At 34.7% G+C, this 19303-nt stretch overlaps 1 pseudogene; it reads right to left on the minus strand.

Annotated features, from left to right (window-relative positions):
* Window positions 1-10102: 10102 nt before the first annotated feature.
* Window positions 10103-19025, minus strand: LOC133316860 (ABC transporter C family member 8-like; annotated as a pseudogene).
* Between the last annotated feature and the right edge of the window lie 278 nt (window positions 19026-19303).

Consider the following 19303-nt stretch of genomic DNA (forward strand, 5'->3'; position numbering starts at 1 on the left):
GTTTTTTTTTTGTTGTTGATAAATGACAACCCCCCCCCCCCCCCTCCCGATTTTAAACTTATTACTTAGACCTAGGGGTGTAAATGGGTTAGGCTGGGCTAGGCTCTGGCCTTCCTGACCTAAGCCTACGTAAAAAGATATTCAGCCTATTGGCCTACTAAAGGCTTTATTAATAGGCCAAACCTGGCCTATTTATAAAAATTAGAGAGACTGATATGGCCTACAGGCCTTATAGGCTTACCTAGTGATATATTTTTAAAAAAATTTAAAAATGTTTTTAACAATTTTTAAAATATTCGCTTGACATTACAAGTCATTAACGTGTTCATAAATTGCTGCATTTTTTTACGCGAGATATAAATTTCACTAGTGAGCATTAAAAATTTTAGGGCTCGTTTGGTGGACAGGATAAGATAAGAATAGGATATGATATGGAGCTGATAAGGGTAGGATATGATATGAGGCTGATAAGCCTATATCATGTCCTGTGTTTGATGAGCACCTAATTAGCAATCTGATAAGATTATGTAGAAGGAGAAATGAGAGAGAAAAAACAAAATATAATGCAATAAATACAAATATATTGGGTAGCGTGGAGATATATTGGGTAGCATGGAGATATATTGAGTATCCAATATTGGTATCCTATCTTGTTGAATCATAACCCAGCTCCCCCCATAGGATAAGAAATCATGTATTGGATAGGATAAAATGAGACAATATGATAAGCTAATCATATCCTATTGACCAACCAAACAAGAGATAAAAGTAGGATATGATAAGTTATCCTATCCTATCTTCTTTATCAGGTGCATCAAACAGGCCCTTAAAGTAGTAAAAAAATAACTATAAAAATATACTGAGCAAAGTTTCATTCATGCATGCATTAGTACTTCTCATAAGAAATAAAAAATGACAAACAAGAAAGTGTCAACATAATACTCCAGCTTTATAATGTAATCAGAGAGGAATAAAGTCAAAGAAATGGGAAAATTAAGAAAAAGACAAAGCTCAGATAAAGGAGAAGTGGCGTTGCACAAAATGATTTAGGATTGGCACTGATTGCCACCTAAAATAAATATATAATTTAATTTAATTTTTAAAAATTAAATAGGGCAGCTTACAAGGCTTTAGGCCAGGCTTGACAAAATTGGCCTACGGCCTATTTGTTAAAAAAGCTTTCTTATAAGACTAAGCCCACTCCACTTTTCAACGTAGGCCGGGCTGTAGCTGGGCCAGGCCAGCCTGACCCATTTATACCCCTACTTAGACCCATTGTGCTTAAATAATTTATCTTTTTTTTTTGTGAAAAAATAATTTATCATTTACCCCCGCGTGGTTTCAAATTTTCACTTAGACCCCTCGTAAGTCGTAGTTAAAAATATTTTCACTTATAGACCCCTTGTTACAAAAATAAAAATTTTAAAAAATAAATTTTTCCGGTTTTTTATTTTATATCCTCACTAATAAATTTAATGTTTAAAAAATAAAAAATTCTAAAAAAATTCAGTTATTTTTATCAAGAAAATAAATTCAAATCAAATATTTTTATTTTATCTATTTTTTACTCGGTATCATTATAAAATTATCTAAAGAAATTAAATATCTTATTTTGATAATACATATTTAATTTATCTTAAACAATATTTTTTTAATTTCATCTTAAATTATTTTTATTTCAAATATATTTTTAAAATAAAAAAATTAAGATAATTTATAAATTAATTTCAAAATAAATAACTTAAAATATTTTTCAAACCCTAAATGCATTACACGAGGATATAAAATAAAAAAGAGAGAAAATTTATTTTAAATATTTTTTTAAAATATTTATTTTTTAAACCACAAGGGATTTAAGTGAAAATTTTTGTAATCACAAGGGGTTTAAGTGAAAATTTGAAACCACAGGGGGTTAAATGATAAATTATTTCAGCACAGTGGATTAAAATTAAGTTTTCCCTTTGATTATTATTACGTGGGTGCTGTTTTTGTTGGGAATGGTACGAGGTAGGAGTGTTCGCGGTCTGGATTGGATCGGTTTTGGAAGCAAAACTCATCCGATCCAATCCCTTCGGTTTGATCATGTAATCATCCATTCGGTTTAGATTTTTTTTCAAATCCGATCCGATCCAATCCAATTTTTTTCGGTTTGGATTGGATCGGTTTTCGATTTTTTGAATATCCTAAAATTAGTTTCATAATTATTGTGCAAATAACATCTTTTGTATATATTGGCTTTGTAAAAAAAAAAAATTTGAAATACAAAAATATCAGTAAACAATACTATAGTTGATGAGACGTGACTAAGTTTTTTTTTTGGGTTTAGTTGATGAGTTAATGGGTCTTGAGTTTAGAAATTTTTGGGCTATGATTGGAGAAAGGACAAGTAGGTAAAGAATAATTAATATATTGGATCGGTTTGGATTGGATCGGTTTTCATCAACCCATCCGAAAACCGATCCAATCCAATTAAAATTTGCAATTTTCTTTCGGTTTTTGATTTTTCGGTTTTTGGTTTATTCGGTTTTCGGTTTTTCGGTTTTCGCGGTTTGAATCGGTTGATGAACACCCCTAGTACGAGGGAACCCAAAACCGCCAAAATGAGAAACCACTGACTCTAAATTTTTTCTCCAATAAGTGGGCCAACACCACATCTCAACCCAAGACCTTAAGGCTATAGGTTTATGAGTTTTTTGCACTTATATAGTCATCACTTGGTCTATGTCTAACCGATGTGGTACTTCTTTATAACTTATACTTGATGTGGTACTTCTTTATAACTCATATTTGAATACTTCCAACAGCTTTATTATCATGTTTGGCTTGAAATTAGATTTTGTGTTTAGTTGTTGTTTGATTAAGCAATCCGTAGAATACTTCCAACAGCTTTATAACCCATGTTTGGCTTGACGTGTCCCCTTTGGGCAGACAGATCACTTAGACCAATGTACCTCCATTAACTCCATCTTAAACAAATTTACAGTTATAACACACAATTACCCTCTTTGGGCAGGAAATTGCATGAAATAACCAAGATCACTCCTCAAATTATACAAAAAATAAATAAATTCATAAACCAACCCATTTTGGTGGTAATCACATATAGTAATTCATAAAAATTCTTGTACGAGAATATGTTTAAACATAATAACATTCACATACCCAAAATCATTATCAATCCACAAAAAAGGTGTAACATTTTTACTGATCATGAATTTAAAATAATATTATTCCCAAACAAATTTTGCATTTAAACAATTCAAACGGAAGCATGCACCTCATTAAACAAAAATATTAGGGCGAGCATTAGAAGCTGACAACAACTAACAATATATCATATCTACATCTAGTCACATCATCATTGGATACAAATATAACAAATCTATTTTATCTGGTATATTTTTCACCAAAATATACACTGAAACCTAATAATATATTTCAAAGTCACATTTAATTATAGCATTACATAAATAATATTTGGTGAAAATTATGTCACCATTGGGTTCATAAGTGTCTTATGCGTCATAGCCTTTGAACGAGCTTTACTCAAAAATTCAAATGGGTCCCACCAAGCAAATCAACCACCGGGGAAATAAGTTACATTCATAACTAACCCATACCTCTAAACAAAACTGTATTCATCAAAGCGATCATGGATTCATGCTTTTTTATTCATGTTAAATGCAATGTAACTCATGTGACTATCAAATAATTTTTATTTTAAATTATTAATTCCAAATAGTTTCAAAGAAGACACCAAGACACCCAGTGTAATGTATTTATTTATATCCAAATATTTATATTGACTAAGCAATTTCTCCCCTTAACAATAGGTCCAAACTAATTCAAAATTCTCGTCAAATATGAAAACACCAGAAATCTAACTTTCGCTATAATTTTATTGGATTTCACAGTAATTGAAAGCTCCGCATTGAAACCGAACATAAATGAATAGGATTTGTAAAACTAAAATAAAAAACCATTGCATTTTTTTTTTAATATTGTTAAAGAATCCATAATTGCAGCATGTAAAGCCAATTTCAAATATTATTATATAAATACAAAAACCAACATATTACAGCATATCCAAATATGAAATCGCATTTTATACTGTGTAAGATCTTTCATATAAGCATTCCACAATCTTAATTTAAAGAAAATATAATCATTTACGGTAAGGCCGAAACTAAAAATGGCAGTAAGGCGAGGAGAAAAAAAAAATCGGCGATTGATTGATGATGGGTTTTTGGTGCTAACCATAAATGCAGATTTCAAACAAAAGGAAAAGGGGCAACTGATTCAGGAAATCATACTGAACACAAATCATATAAATTAGATTTTGAGTTGTTAGAAAAAAATTAACCATCTCATTCAAGAATAAAAAAAAATAAAAAAAATCGTGAAGGTTATAGCACAGAACCTCATACTTCTACAACTGAAAGAATATAAGGTTTTGATTTCCTTAAGAAGAACTATTCGATTTGAAAATCATATATTTGGATACAACCAATTGAATCCCAAAACAGTCATCATGTTCAACTTTAAATAATTGGGTCCTAATTCATATAATTTAGGTTCTGATACCAAATGTAAGAAATTTCAAGATGTATTATATGACATTAGAACACCAAAAGATGTAGGCTTACTTGTTGAACACATATTCTTGATTTATGGAAGGCTTCTTGTTTCCTCTAATGCTCCTGCAATGAAAAGACCAGGATCTTTCTCTGCAATTCACACCACTCCCTGATTACAACCGTCGATGGGGTAAGTTGTGGAGTAACGGTTTTTCTAACACGCTGTGAATGCAGAGGGGACCTAGCTAAACTTATTAACCCTAGTCCCCTTCCCATCATGGGCTTATGGGTTAGGCCTACACTGTTACCCACACTAATCAGTTTACAGATATCCAAGCCCAAATCAAAAGGATCACTAATTAACTGGACTTTATATTGCACCCCTATATGGATCATGACTTAACCCGTTTTTATTAAAACAAGAAAAACTACAATTGATTGAAGCCCACAATTATTATAAAATCTCTTAACATTAAATACTTCACATTTTTTCACAAAAAAAAAATACTTCACATTTAGAATCATATTTCAGACACGTGCATATAATAAATTTTGGTAGCCAGAAGCAATTGTATTTGAAGTTTCCATCTTCTCTTCATGTTCTTAATTTTGTTCTTTTAATAAATAACTAAACAAAATATATCTCTTTTGCAATATAAGACAAAAAAATGCAATTCCAAAGGTTGGATTGTATAAAGAACATACATTTAAAATTTGAAGAGACTTAAATTTTCTCGCATGATGGTTTTCCTGTCAATCATTTTCCTTCAATTTATATGGTGATCTTCCTTTTCCAGTGTTATTATTCATTGTTGTTGCTTGCTAATTAGGGGTGTAAATGGGCCAGGTTAGGCTGGGTTTTAGCCTTCCTGGCCTATTGGCTTATTAAAGGCTTTGTTTATAGGCCAGGTCTGGCCTATTTTTAAAAATTAAAAAGTCTGATATGGCCTACATGCCTTGTAGGCCTCCCACTGTAGATACTGAGCCAAAAAAATAATTATATAATATATAGAACAAAGAAAGTTCCATTCATGTATGCACTAATACTTCTCATAAGAAATAAAAATGATAAACAAGAAAGAGTCAACATAATACCCCAGCTCTAGAATGTATATCAAAGAGGAATTAGAGTCAAAGAAATGAGGAAAATAAGAAAGAAATACAATTATTGAGTCAGCCAAAGACGAAACTTAGAGACAAGAGTGAAAAGTCACCTAGAAGCAGTGGTGCACAGAAGAAATTAGGGTCGGTACTTTGCCACCTAGAATATATATATTATATTATGTTGTAAATATTATTATTTATTTATTATTTGTTGTATTGGGCTTAGCCCATTAGGTCAAGTATTCTAGGTCGTGTATTCTCTATAAATAGAGAACCTTTTTGTACATATAATTTACAATTCTATAATATATTAGAATACCCTTTTTCAAGTTGGTATCAAAGCTCTCGATCTGAGGGTTCTGCTTCCGCACATATTGTCTTTTTTTTTTAAAACACAACCTTAATTTCTTTGCCTCTTGCCGCCATCAGCTGCCACCGGAAAAAGTTTCCGGGGACCTTTTGGACCAAGGGGACCTTTGTTGACCTTTATTTTCTCCAATCTATCATTCTACGCACATTTCCTCTGCCACAAACGACCCAAACACCTCCGACCGCCTCCAATCAGATCTGTCTTCACCGTTTGGACCACTTTCCGGCAACTTTTCAACCGCGACCACCCACAGACAGGTGCGCGCTCACCAGACGACCACGCCAGAAAAATTTCAGCCGAAAAATCCCCTCCACGCGCTCACACGCGCCAACTCTTTCCCAGCGAGTGAAGCCCACGCGCAGCCCATTTCTCTGGCGCGTGGAGGCGCGTGCGGCGGTTGTTTTTGACCGGACCACTGCCATTCTTCTCGTCTCCTTGTTCTCTGTCTGGATCTGTGATTATTTCACTGATCGGACTTCATTTGATATCTGTTTGGTTGATTTTATCGCTGGTTGTTAACTTTTTTATTGAAGAATGGCCGAGAATGGCAGTTCTTTGATCTTATCTGGTAAGAGCACACGTTCTATATCTCTTCTTGCTTCTTGCACTGATTTTAAAACCTCATGGATTTTGGATTCTGGTGCAACTGATCATATGGCTTGTCGTATTGAGTTGTTTTGTTCTTATCATCCTACTGTTGGTAGTCATACTATATCCGTAGCTGATGGATCCCATAAATCAGTTATTGGTTCTGGTAACATTCAAATTCAGTCTTCCTTGTTTCTTAAAAATGTTCTTCATATTCCTCAGCTTTCTACTAATCTTATCTCCACTCAAAAACTTACAACTGATTTGAATTGTTCTATCTCATTTTTTCCTTCTCATTGTGTTATTCAGGATCTTACCACGAAGAAAACAATTGGAGTTGCTAATGAACAGGATGAGTTGTATCATTTCCTTCCAGACCATGCTAGCAAAAATCAGTTATTAATGACACGTCATCCTTCTACTGCAGAGTCTATCATTTGGCTCCATCACAAGCGTATGGGGCATCCACCATTTAGTCTTTTGAAGTCTATGTTCCCTTCTCTGTTTCTCAATAAGTCGGTTGAGACCTTTCATTGTGATGTTTGTGAATTTGCAAAACACCATAGAGTGTCATTTCCTTCTAGCACCATTAAAAGCAGGGAACCTTTTTCTCTTATCCATTCTGATGTTTGGGGCCCTTCTAAAGTGCACAGTGTTTCAGGTGCAAGGTGGTTTGTTTCTTTTATTGATGATTATACTCGGGTAACATGGATATACTTGATGAAAGACAAGTCTGAAGTACCAGAGATATTTATTCGGTTTCATCACATGGTTGAGACTCAGTTTGGTAAGGGTATTGAAAGACTAAGATCTGATAATGGTACTGAGTACGTCAATAAACGCCTGTCACAATTCATTTCAGACAGAGGTATGATTCATGAGCTCACATGTGTTGATACCCCTCAACAAAACGGGGTTGCTGAAAGGAAAAATCGTCACCTCCTTGAAGTTGCTCGAGCTCTACTTTTCCAGACATCTGTTCCTAGTTCTTATTGGGGAGAAGCAGTGTTAGCTGCAACTTTTTTGATCAACCGTTTACCTTCACGGATCCTTAACAATATCAGTCCTATTCATTCCATGACTTCTTTATTTCCTTCTGTTCCCATATTGCAGAGCCTTTCACCAAGAGTGTTTGGATGTGTTGCCTTTGTCCATTTCATAAACAACATCGGAGTAAGTTGGATCCTAGGGCTCTTAAGTGTGTCTTCCTTGGTTATACCCCTTATAAAAAAGGGTACAAGTGATATCATCCACCAAGTCAAAAAAAATTTGTTTCTATGGATGTCACTTTTCAAGAATTTGATCTTATTTCCTGGGTCTTCATCGTCAGGGGGAGAACAGTTCTTCAGAAGACTCGTCCCCTTCCTTCTTTGAGTCTGGATCAATCTTCTCTCTTCCTAGTGTGTCTGCTCCTGGTGTGTCAGAACCTTCAAATACACCTGAGATACGGAAAATTTTGACACCTGAATTGGTATATCAGAGGAGGAAACAACACATACTGTCTCACCAGCAACCTCAATCGTCTGAACCACTGGTAAGTCCTGAATCTCCTATTTCTTCTAAGTCTCCTGAATCTCCTGTTTCTGATTCTAATATTATTTCCTCTCATGATTTGTCTATTTCTTCTGATATCTCTAATGACTTACCCATTGCTTCTGCTTCTGATGACTTACCTATTTCTCTTAGAAAAGGAAAAAGATCTTGTCACAAGAAAACTTGTTCCTCCTGTCCCTCTTGTACTCAATACCCTATCTCCCACTTTGTTTCCTCTGCTAATCTTTTTGTGCAGCACAAAAGCTTTGTTTCAGCACTAGATTCTATTGCAATCCCAAAATCAGTACATGAAGCCTTGAAAGATGGGAATTGGGCTCAAGCCATGCAAGAGGAGATGAATGCGTTGGAGAAAAATAAAACATGGGAGGTTATTGATAGACCCAACGGAAAGAAAGCAGTAGGGTGCAGATGGGTTTATGCCCTGAAATATAATTCTGATGGCACTCTTGAGAGATACAAGGCTCGATTAGTGGCCAAAGGTTACACTCAAACCTATGGCATTGATTATGAAGAAACCTTTGCTCCAGTTGCAAAGATGAATACAGTGAGAATCTTGTTATCCCTTGCTGCCTATTACAATTGGGAGAGATACATCAATTTGATGTGAAAAATGCTTTCCTCAATGGTGAGTTAGAAGAAGAAGTCTACATGAAAATCCCGCCTAGTTTTGATTCTCTGAAGGGGAAAATAAAGTTTGTAGATTAAAAAAGGCCTTGTATGGATTGAAGCAGTCACCTCGTGCTTGGTTTGGAAGGTTTACTAAGGTTATGATGACCTTAGGATACAGACAGAGTCAAGGAGATCACACTCTTTTCTTCAAGCACTCCCAAAATGGGAAGCTTACTGTGCTCCTTGTATATGTTGATGATATTATTATCACAGGTGATGATTTTGTGGAGAGACAGATTCTGCAAACACGGCTTGCCTCTGAGTTTGAAGTCAAAGACCTTGGGAAACTGAGATATTTTCTAGGAATAGAAGTAGCTCATTCAAGCAAAGGAATTTTTATTAGGCAGAGGAAATATGTTCTTGATCTTCTCAAAGAAGCAGGAAAGCTCGGGTGTAAACCCTCTAATACTCCTATTGAGCAGAATCACAAGATGGGCTATGAAGAAGAGAGTCCTCCAGTTGATAAAGGACAATATCAACGGCTAGTTGGGAAATTGATATATCTGGCCCATACTAGACCAGACCTAGCTTATGCTGTTAGTGTTGTCAGTCAGTTTATGCACAATCCAAAGGAAAAACACATGCAGGCAGTAGAGAGAATTCTTCAGTATCTTAAAGGTACTCCTGGTAAAGGATTATTATTCCGACGTGATGGAAATCTATCTTTAGAAGTCTACACAGATGCTGATTATGCTGGATCCGTGACTGACCGTCGTTCTACCACTGGTTATTGCATGTTTCTTTGCGGTAACTTGGTGACATGGAGAAGTAAGAAACAAGATGTGGTTCCAGATCAAGTGCAGAAGCTGAATTTCGAGCTATGGATCAAGGCATTTGTGAGTTACTGTGGCTGAAAATTGTACTTGATGATCTCAAAATAAAATGTGAGGGACCTATGAAGCTGCTATGTGATAATAAGTCCGTTATTTTTATAGCTCATAATCCAGTTCAACATGATCGGACTAAACATATTGAGGTCGACCGCCATTTCATAAAAGAGAAACTTGATAGCGGGTTGATTACCACTCATACATTCCCACTGGGCGTCAATTAGCTGATCTATTGACAAAGGGACTTCCTTCAGACAGATTTCAAGAACTTACTAGCAAGCTGAGAATGATAAATATCTATTCCTCAGCTTGAGGGGAGTGTTGTAAATATTATTATTTATTTATTTATTATTTGTTGTATTGGGCTTAGCCCATTAGGTCAAGTATTCTAGGTCGTGTATTCTCTATAAATAGAGAACCCTTTTGTACATATAATTTACAATTCTATAATATATTAGAATACCCTTTTTCAAGTTATTATTTTAAAAAATTAAATAGGCCAGGCCGGACAAAGATGACCTATGGCTTATTTGTTAAAAATGCTTTCTTATAACTTATAAGCCTTAGCCTACTCTATTTTGCAGAAAGACCAAGATAGGCTAGGCTCAACCTAAGCTTGCCTAGTCTGGCCCATTTACACCCTACTGCTAATGTTTTGGGAGGAATTCTTCCTGCAGCTAGACCAATATTCAGCAACCAGCTTAGAGAATGAAGAATTGGTTTCCATTAGCTTCGAAGGCTCATCATATTCCAACATTTTCCCTTTATTCACCCGCCAAAAAAAGAGAGAGGAAAGACACAGAATTAGACAGAGAAGTAGTGTATTTGACAAAAAGGAAAAAATTGAAAAGAACAAGTAATTAACATACCATAAGACAGGACCATGACCATGTCACTATCTATTACAGTTGGAACTCTATGAGCCACGGTTATAACTGTGCATTGTGCAAATTCTTGTCTAATTATTCTTTGTAGAATAGCATCTGTGGCAGAGTCAATGGAGGCAGTAGCTTCATCCAGAACAAGAATTCTGTTTCTCTTAAGTAGTACTCTTCCAAGACAAAACAGTTGGCGCTGTCCCAAGCTCCAATTTCCACCTTCATCACTCACTGTAATTAAAACTAGTCAGAACTAAACTTCAATAGCTAATTTGTTCCAAAATCTTGATATTGAAATAGCTAATTTTGTATTGAGGTTCAATAGCCAGAAGTTACTCCTATATCAGATTTGTAGCTTCAAGTTTTTGAAGTTAACTCACCTGAAGAGTCCAAGAGACTTGGTAGACTGCTAATTGTTTCCTTAAGCTGACATTTCTCTAAAGCCTGTATACAAAAATTAAATCTAATCAAACCTTTGCATATTGAAAAACTCATGTAGAAGAAAATGGTATTCAAATGTAACATAATTTTCAATTGGGGGGCTAGTTCATTCACCTTCCATATTTCATCATCTGAGTACAGGCCTAGAGGGTCCAAATTGGTTCTAATGCTGCCCTTGAAAAGAGTTGGTTCTTGAGGGATGATGCTTAGATTTGTTCTCAAATCCTTCAACCCCATTGAGCCTATGTTAATCCCATCTATAAGAATATCACCTCTTGCAGGCTCAACTAAGCGAAACAAAGCACTTATAAGGGTACTTTTTCCACTTCCAGTCCTTCCTACAACTCCCACTCTACTCCCTTCTTTGAAGGTACAAGTGATACCCTTAAGAACTAATGGAGCATTTGGACGATATCTAATCTGAAAACATGTAGAAAAAACAGTGATCAGACTAATTTTTCTGTCCAATTTGTCAGAAATAAAAAAAGTAGAGGTGAAAAAAAGACAAAGATGTAACTTTACCTCTAAGGCTTGAAGATCAATCCTACCCTTAGAAGGCCATGAAGATGGAGGCCTTTTATCCTCCACAATGGCAGGTGGCTCGGCTGGTATGTTAATGAATTGCTTGATTCTTTCAACTGAGATAATATAGTTTGAAAAGTTGCAAAACCATCGAGTCCAAAATACTTGGGATGCTGTCAATGTGAAAGCATAAGAAAGAGAAAGCCCTACAAGCCCTGCACAGACAAGGAGAATTGCCAAGAACTCTTAGCATGTTAACAGCATGAACAAAACCTTTGCCATGGTAATGAACCTTTTATGTAATATTACCTGGGGACACGTATCCCTGAGGAAGTAGAATAAGTAACAAAGCTGCAGTGAAGACTGTCAAATTTTGAAGTACTTCAATTCTTAAAATTAACCATTCCATGGTCACATTAGAATGAAAGAACAGTGCTGCATCTGTGTCCACAAGCTTTAGGTAGTTTTTGAAAAATCTGTCCACCATGTTGAATGCTCTTACAGTAACCACTCCAAGTGATGTCTCAGCTGCAAAATTCATGACTGGAGCTTTTGTGGTTCCATTGATCCTTATTAGTTCCCTTGCAGAGGCTTGATAATATCCCTTTTAGAGAAAAATAAGAGAGAGAGGGAGAGAGACTAAGAACTTGCTAATTCCATGATCTAAGCAGGGATGGAGAATGGAAAATCAAGAAAAATCAGAAAGTGGACAAACCTGAATATATTTTGATGCAATCATTGCAGGAACAGCAACAATGAGAACTTGCCATGTGACTGAAACCATTACACAAATTGTCACCAGAATTTCAATTGCCACAGGCAATACAAAAGTGATGGAATAAGGTATATCAAAGTCCAAAATACTCAAATCTGAAGAAGCCTGCAAGAGAGGAAAAAATTGACATAAATATGGGGGATGATTAAATAGTAATGAATATGAGAAGGAAATTATATAGGTTCTTCTTCCTTTTTTTCGCATTGGGAGTGAAGAAAACTTACTCGGGTTAAAATCCTCCCTATAGGGGTTGAGTCAAAGAACAGCATAGGAGCCTTAAAGATAGCTGTAGTGAAACTAGAGAAGAAGGCTGAAGAAGCCTTTAATCCAAGAAGTGCAATCAAGTAAGACCTTAGATATACAAAAGCAGTACCAACAAATGAAATTAAAGAGTAAACTCCAATCAAGGTGCCACTAGTTATTTTTGGAATTTCAATGGCTATAGCAAGCCAATAAGTTGATGCAGTCTGCAAAGCAACAAAAGCAGATTGTCCTAACATGACCAAACACAGAATGAATAATCCCCTGGAAAAGGAAATATAATCCCAGAATGGCTTCCATCCAACGTTACCAATCACTTTTTCTTCTTCTTGTGTAAGCTGCACCCCAAGTTGACCCTTGGTAGAGATCTCACCCTCACTTTGATTTTTAGTGAGATGAAAACCATGAGACTCCTGTGGATGAGCCACAACCTCATTTTCAGATCCTCCTTTGTTTTCATTATTTTGATCCATCTCTGAAATTGTCTCTTTGTGGGCACTCACAAGTTGTTCAAAGGCTGTCCCAGCTGTCAGGAGATCCTCATAACTACCTGATTGAATAACTTTTCCACCCTCCATTACCTAGAATTTGAGTTATAATATTTCATATTAATTATGTTCTAATGTAATATATGTGTATATATTAGGCATCCAAGTGAGATACTTTACCAGGATTGTATCAACTTCTGAGAGGAACTCCACTTGATGAGTCACTAGAATAACTGTTTTCTCTCTTAGAGCAGTCATGACACAGTCCTGTACGAAGTTTGATTCACTGAAGTGAGGCTGTGAGGGTAACAGTTTTATCAAAATTTAAGAATCTAAAAGTGATATGTTCTTACATTGAACAGAATAGCAGCAGTATGCGCATCAACTGCACTGAAAGGGTCATCAAGAAGATAGATATCAGCATCATTGTAGACTGCTCGAGCTAGTTGAATCCTTTGCTTTTGTCCTCCACTCATGTTAATCCCTCGCTGACCTATTTCTGTGAGATCACCATGGCTAAAATCATGAATATCCTTATCCAAGGCACAAACTTTAATGGCATTCTCATATCTTGTTTTGTCCATTGGCTTGCCAAAGAGTATATTATCTTGAACCGTTCCCACTTTGTATCCAAGAAGATTGAGAAACATAGGCTAGAGTGCCACCTACATTAACCTGCAAAAAAGGGTGTAAGATACTAAGATTATAACATGATAAAATAAAATAAAAAAGCTGTTGGGTGAGGTTACATTACATGGTTTTATATATCTCAACAATGATAAAAAAGAAAAAGATCGGATAATAACTCAACTGTTCCTGAAGTCTTGGGAATCTCTCCAAGTATTGCATACAAAAGAGATGATTTGCCAGCTCCAACTGGTCCACAAACTGCTGTTTTCTGTCCCCATTTGATTTCTAAATTCACATTTCTTAAAGTTGGTGACACTGATTCCTGATCCCAAATGAAGTTGCCAGCTTGAATTTCCACAGCATTAACTGAACATTGCTTTATATTCCTTCCATTTTCATCATTGCTTAGCTCCTCATCAAACAAAAAGTTATTGAGACGATCAAAGGAGACCTTAACTTGAATCATAACAGATAGAGCCTCTGGGATCATTCGAACAGGTTCTCCCATGATCCTCAACGTTGCAAGAACTGTGAAAATGGTTCCAGCATTTAATGGTGCACTATTGAAAAGAGCACATCCGAGGAAAACAACAGAAGAAACAATGGTAGGGGACATCCAATAAAGAAATGATCCATAAGCTTTCAAGATCTGTGCCTTAGACAACCATACGACCTCTTTAGCACGTAGGGACTCAACTAAGTTCATGAACTTATCCTCCCAGGATTGTAACTTAATGATTTTCATACTATTCAGAATTTCTGAAGTTGATCTCAGACGCTCATCCTGTGCAATCATGAATTGTGACTGACAATTTTGTAGGAACTTTGCAAATGGTACATTGAGAAGTCCACATATGAGAAGAGGGACTAAACCAGGAAGAGCACCAAGACCCACAACACCAAAAAGGACACCAATGGAGAGAAAAAGTTGCAATGCAGAAGCCCATGTTACATGAAACCACCATGGAAATTCTCCCATTCTATATGCATCAACTGCAATGTAATTCACAATTTCACCACTTGAGTGTCTTCTCCTAGCTGAGCTAGAAAGCTTTAGCTGTTTTTGATACACTGCCACCATTAGAGCTGATCTCATTTTCAACCCTAACCTCCTCGAATCAAAAAACCAATGTCTCTGGGACAAAGACTCAACCACTTTGGTCAGAATCAGAAAACCAAGTAGGGAAAGACCTTCTTTGAGATCTGCCTCAGTGCTATTAGAGTAGTTTACAAAAGCATAGAGCAATAGAGGAGAAACTACAACTGAAATAGTTCTAAGTAATGTGTAAAATGCTATTAATATGTTCTCATTTAAGTACATTCTAGCTACACACCAAAGAACCAAGTTTTTGGTATTGTTCTTGCTCCTCTCTCTTACAAGAAATTCCCATGTATGCAAGAATTTTTTGTAGGCCGAGTCAGCTTCATCTTCAGAAACAAGAGAAGGAATGTCTTCAAGAGCTAGTGGCTTTGAGTAACCCTGAATGAGTAAAGAATTGACCCAAGAGAAGATCAACTTGCTGAGAAAAGTAGCATGGCCTAGTCCAGTTTTTTTGGTTTCAACATTCTGAGCTAAAAGTGGCTCAGATAAACTTTCTGGGGTACTTTGAGTAACAAAATAACCAACATTTTGGAAAGCACAGAAGAGAAGAAGGAAGTGTGCGAGCCATTGTACGATATCAAAAGCTTCAATTGCATGCTCTTTAAACAGAATTTCAATGTTGAGAGCTGAAACCAATACACAAGAAGATGCCCACCAGAGAGAGTTTGAAATTTTTATCCATTTGTGTCTCTGAACAAGCAAAGAATCTGTTAAAGAAAGCCATATGAATCCTCTGAAAATGCAAGCTAACCAGCTCAGCTGCTCAGAGTTACCAGTTTTGGCTATGACATTCCACAATCCAATACTGAAAAACGCAATGCCAATGAGAGCACAACAGATTGAGACAACCGGGAAAATCAAGTTTTTTATGTTGCTACCACTTGTAGATCTTTTTCTAAGGAAAGAAGTGTAGAAGACACAGGCAAAAAGTAGATTTATAGTGTCTATTATGTTCCTTTGAGAACAGAAAGAAGCCAAATCAAAATCCTTCAGACAAATCCATGAGGAATCCCCTGCATATCAAGTAAAGAGAAACAATCAAAGTTCATCATTTTTACACTTACAAAGTTGGAAAAGTTAATAAAAAAACTCTGCATGAAATTCAATAAACAAAGAAATGAGATTACGAAGACATGATCTGCATGAACAATATATCATTATTTCTTATAAAATGAGAACTCATGATTTGTGAGATAAAAATTTAACTGACATATTATAGAAAAGCAAGATAGTACTCGCATAACTCACATAACTGCAGCTACTTGCACTCACCAACAAAAGTAGAAAAGATAAACAAATTAAGTGTATCATACTTGTTGCATATCCAAAGTAAGCCATTTTTGGAGCTTGAATTTGAATGCTTTGTGCTTCTTTTGCAGCAAATCAACCTACTAAAAGGAGCACAAGTTATTTTAAGAAGACTCACTGAAGAACTTGACTTTATATTTTGTTTTCAAAATTTCTCCCAACATTTATTTACGTGCAAGTAATATTTAATAGATTTAACAATTCTAAAGTCTGATAGTGTAACTGTTACGTAAAATAAGATGATTCAAGTCAAGTTTCTTATAGAGATATGTGACGAGTTGAATTTCTCTCTCGTTCACTCTTCTTTTATTATTATTACTATTATTGTTTTTTTGCATGTGACTGATGGTGTGGTGATGGATGAAATAGATATGAATTCATATTACATAAGCTCTTGTGAAAGGAATCAAAGGATCTATATCTTCAAAATATAAATTAACGGTGATAAAAAAAATACATTCAAATAAATGGTAAAAAAAAATAATTCTTAATTTATATCTAAACAGCGGAGCTCCTATCATATGCATGTCGGCATCAGTTAATCTTTACCCATAATATACACTTCTTTTATTGCTGCAGGCAAGCCTTTCGTGAGGATAATTTTCTTTTTAATAATAAAGTTCATGTTATGAAAATAGTAATAAATAGATAAATGGCAGAGAAGAAATACAGAAAAAAAAAAGTATTATTTATTATTATTAAATATGTATATTGTATAAGATATAAAAACAAATTATAATTTAACAATGAGATAACTAAAATCAAATTAAATTTTAAGTAAATAAAAAAAAATGTAATCAAATTTAAACTAAATATAATGTTTTATTATTAAATCCTAATCAAACGAAGATGATTAAATAATTCCTTATAATATCACATGGAATTTATATATATATATATATATATATATATATATATATAATAGATTATGGCTTGGGATGTTAACCACTACGGGTGTAAATAAGTTAGATTTTGGCTTATATAAGTCAGATGTGTATAAAAAATATTAGGTCTGGCCTGGCTTGTGTAGGCCTCAAATTCTTAACCTATATTTAAAAAATAAAAGTCTTGACCTATAATATTATTTTATTATTCAAAATTATTAAAATAATAATTTTTTTAAATAAATAATAATATAGGCCGACTTATAGGATTATAGACCTGACATGTACAAAAAAGTCTATGACCTGTTTTTTAAATAATTTTTTTTTAAAGTATGAGCATGTTCTATTTTATAATAAAAATAGGCCAAATCTAGTATGTATAAACTAGATTATAGGTCCCAGTAGGCTACTCTAACTCATTTATACCCCTCGCTCACCGCGGATGTTATGAGATCACCTGTTTTGGCTATGAGATTCCACAAGCCAATACTAAAAATGCAATGCTAATTAATCATACGACAGAGTTTGGATATATTTTTAAGTTAAAGCTAAAAAAAAAAAAACTGTTATAAACATTTTAACTTAATAATTTAGACATTTGGTGATCAGCAAAAACAAAACGAAGGCTAAATCAACAACACAATAAGTAACAGCAACGCGTATACTGTATACATAGCGAAAACTGAACAATAACAAGATCCACAAATACCTAAAAATAAAGTAAAATAAGGAAATCTAGGTTTTGAGAAACAAAATCGAAGACTATACAGTAAAAACGAAATAGCTAAGAAATAAAGGAGGATAGTGTGTTTGTGTGTGTATAATTAAAAAGAAGGCAAAAGAAGAAGAGAATCGTTCTTGGCCAGCAGTGTCCCAGATCTGAGCCTTGAAGCTCTTGTGCTCGATCACCAAAGTTCGAGTCTGAAACTCGACACCAATGGTGGCTTTGGAGTCCAAGCTGAACTCGTTCCTTGCAAACTGAGCCAGTGTATCTTGAAGAGAAATTCAACGTTTCATTTCATTTCAAGAAAAGCCGATAAAAATTCTAAAAAAACATCATAAGAAGAGCTTTTGACTTTTGATTTTTTTTTATTATAAAAAAATCTCTTTTTACTATAAGAATTTTAGTAAAAACCAGCACCTGATTGGATTAAATTTTGCTTTTATAAGAAGAAGATAAACTAAAAACCAAAAATAATATCCAAACAATCATGGAGACAACTGAGAAATTCCACTTTTTTTTCTTTTTATATGCGTGGGTTGTAGAACTTATTTTGATTAAAACAATAAGCAAAGAAGTGTAAAAGACAAAGGCAAAAAACGAAGATTTATAGTGTCTGGCTATTTTTTTATTTTTTTTATAAGTCACATGTATCCTTCAAATAAAAAGTTATGTTCAAATCAGGAATATCCACAGTATGATAAGACTAAGGGAATTTTTTATACTCATAACAACCTAAATGCAAAATTTTACTTAAGCGAAATTAAATATGTATCACTTGAATCAACCTGTTTGATTATAGTGTCGAGCAATATATTATATGCTCTTTTGAGAACAGAGAATTGAAATCAGACTCCTTCATACAACAAACCCATGAAAAATCCCCAGCATATCCAGCAAAGAGAAACAATCAAAGTTCATCACATTTTTTTTTTTTTACACAAAACATTTCACATTTCAAATTAAGTTGGAGAATTTAATAAGAAACTGCCCATCCAATTCAATAACCAAAGCCAGAGGCCCAGAGGAGACATGATTTATATGAACAAGATATCTTTATGGCATGAACTGTGAGATAAAAAAACAAACATATTATATAAAAGTAAGATAATACTTGCATTTCATATTAGAGCAAAAGCAGATAATAATTGCATAACTCGCTTAAGTGCACCAAAGTAAGTGTAGCGTACTGCGTACCTATTGAATCTCCAAAGAAGGCCATTTTTGGAGCTTGAATTTGAATGGTTTGTGATCCTTTTGCAACAGAACAGCCACGGGGAGCACAAGGTTTTTAAAAAGAGTACTCACAGAACAACTTGCCCTTTATACTTTTAACAACATTATTATTACTCCCCTTTTTTAACATCTTGCCTATTAACTCTTGGCGCATGATAGGCCTCTTTCGTTGTGTGGTCATTCATTTTTTTGTTTCTTGATAACATTAATGACATTTTTATTTTTTATTTTTTTTTAAAAAACGCGGATGGAATAGAAATTTAGGTGGATCATTGTGATGTACGAACACATAGGCGGAGCCGTAGTCAAACTTGCTATCACAGATATTCCAAATATCGAAGGAGAAAGGTTCAGATGTATGGGTG

This window comes from Gastrolobium bilobum, unplaced genomic scaffold (assembly GCF_033153095.1).
Source record: "Gastrolobium bilobum isolate Gb01-03AN ecotype WA unplaced genomic scaffold, APGP_CSIRO_Gbil_v1 utg9213, whole genome shotgun sequence".
Lineage (NCBI taxonomy): Eukaryota > Viridiplantae > Streptophyta > Magnoliopsida > Fabales > Fabaceae > Gastrolobium > Gastrolobium bilobum.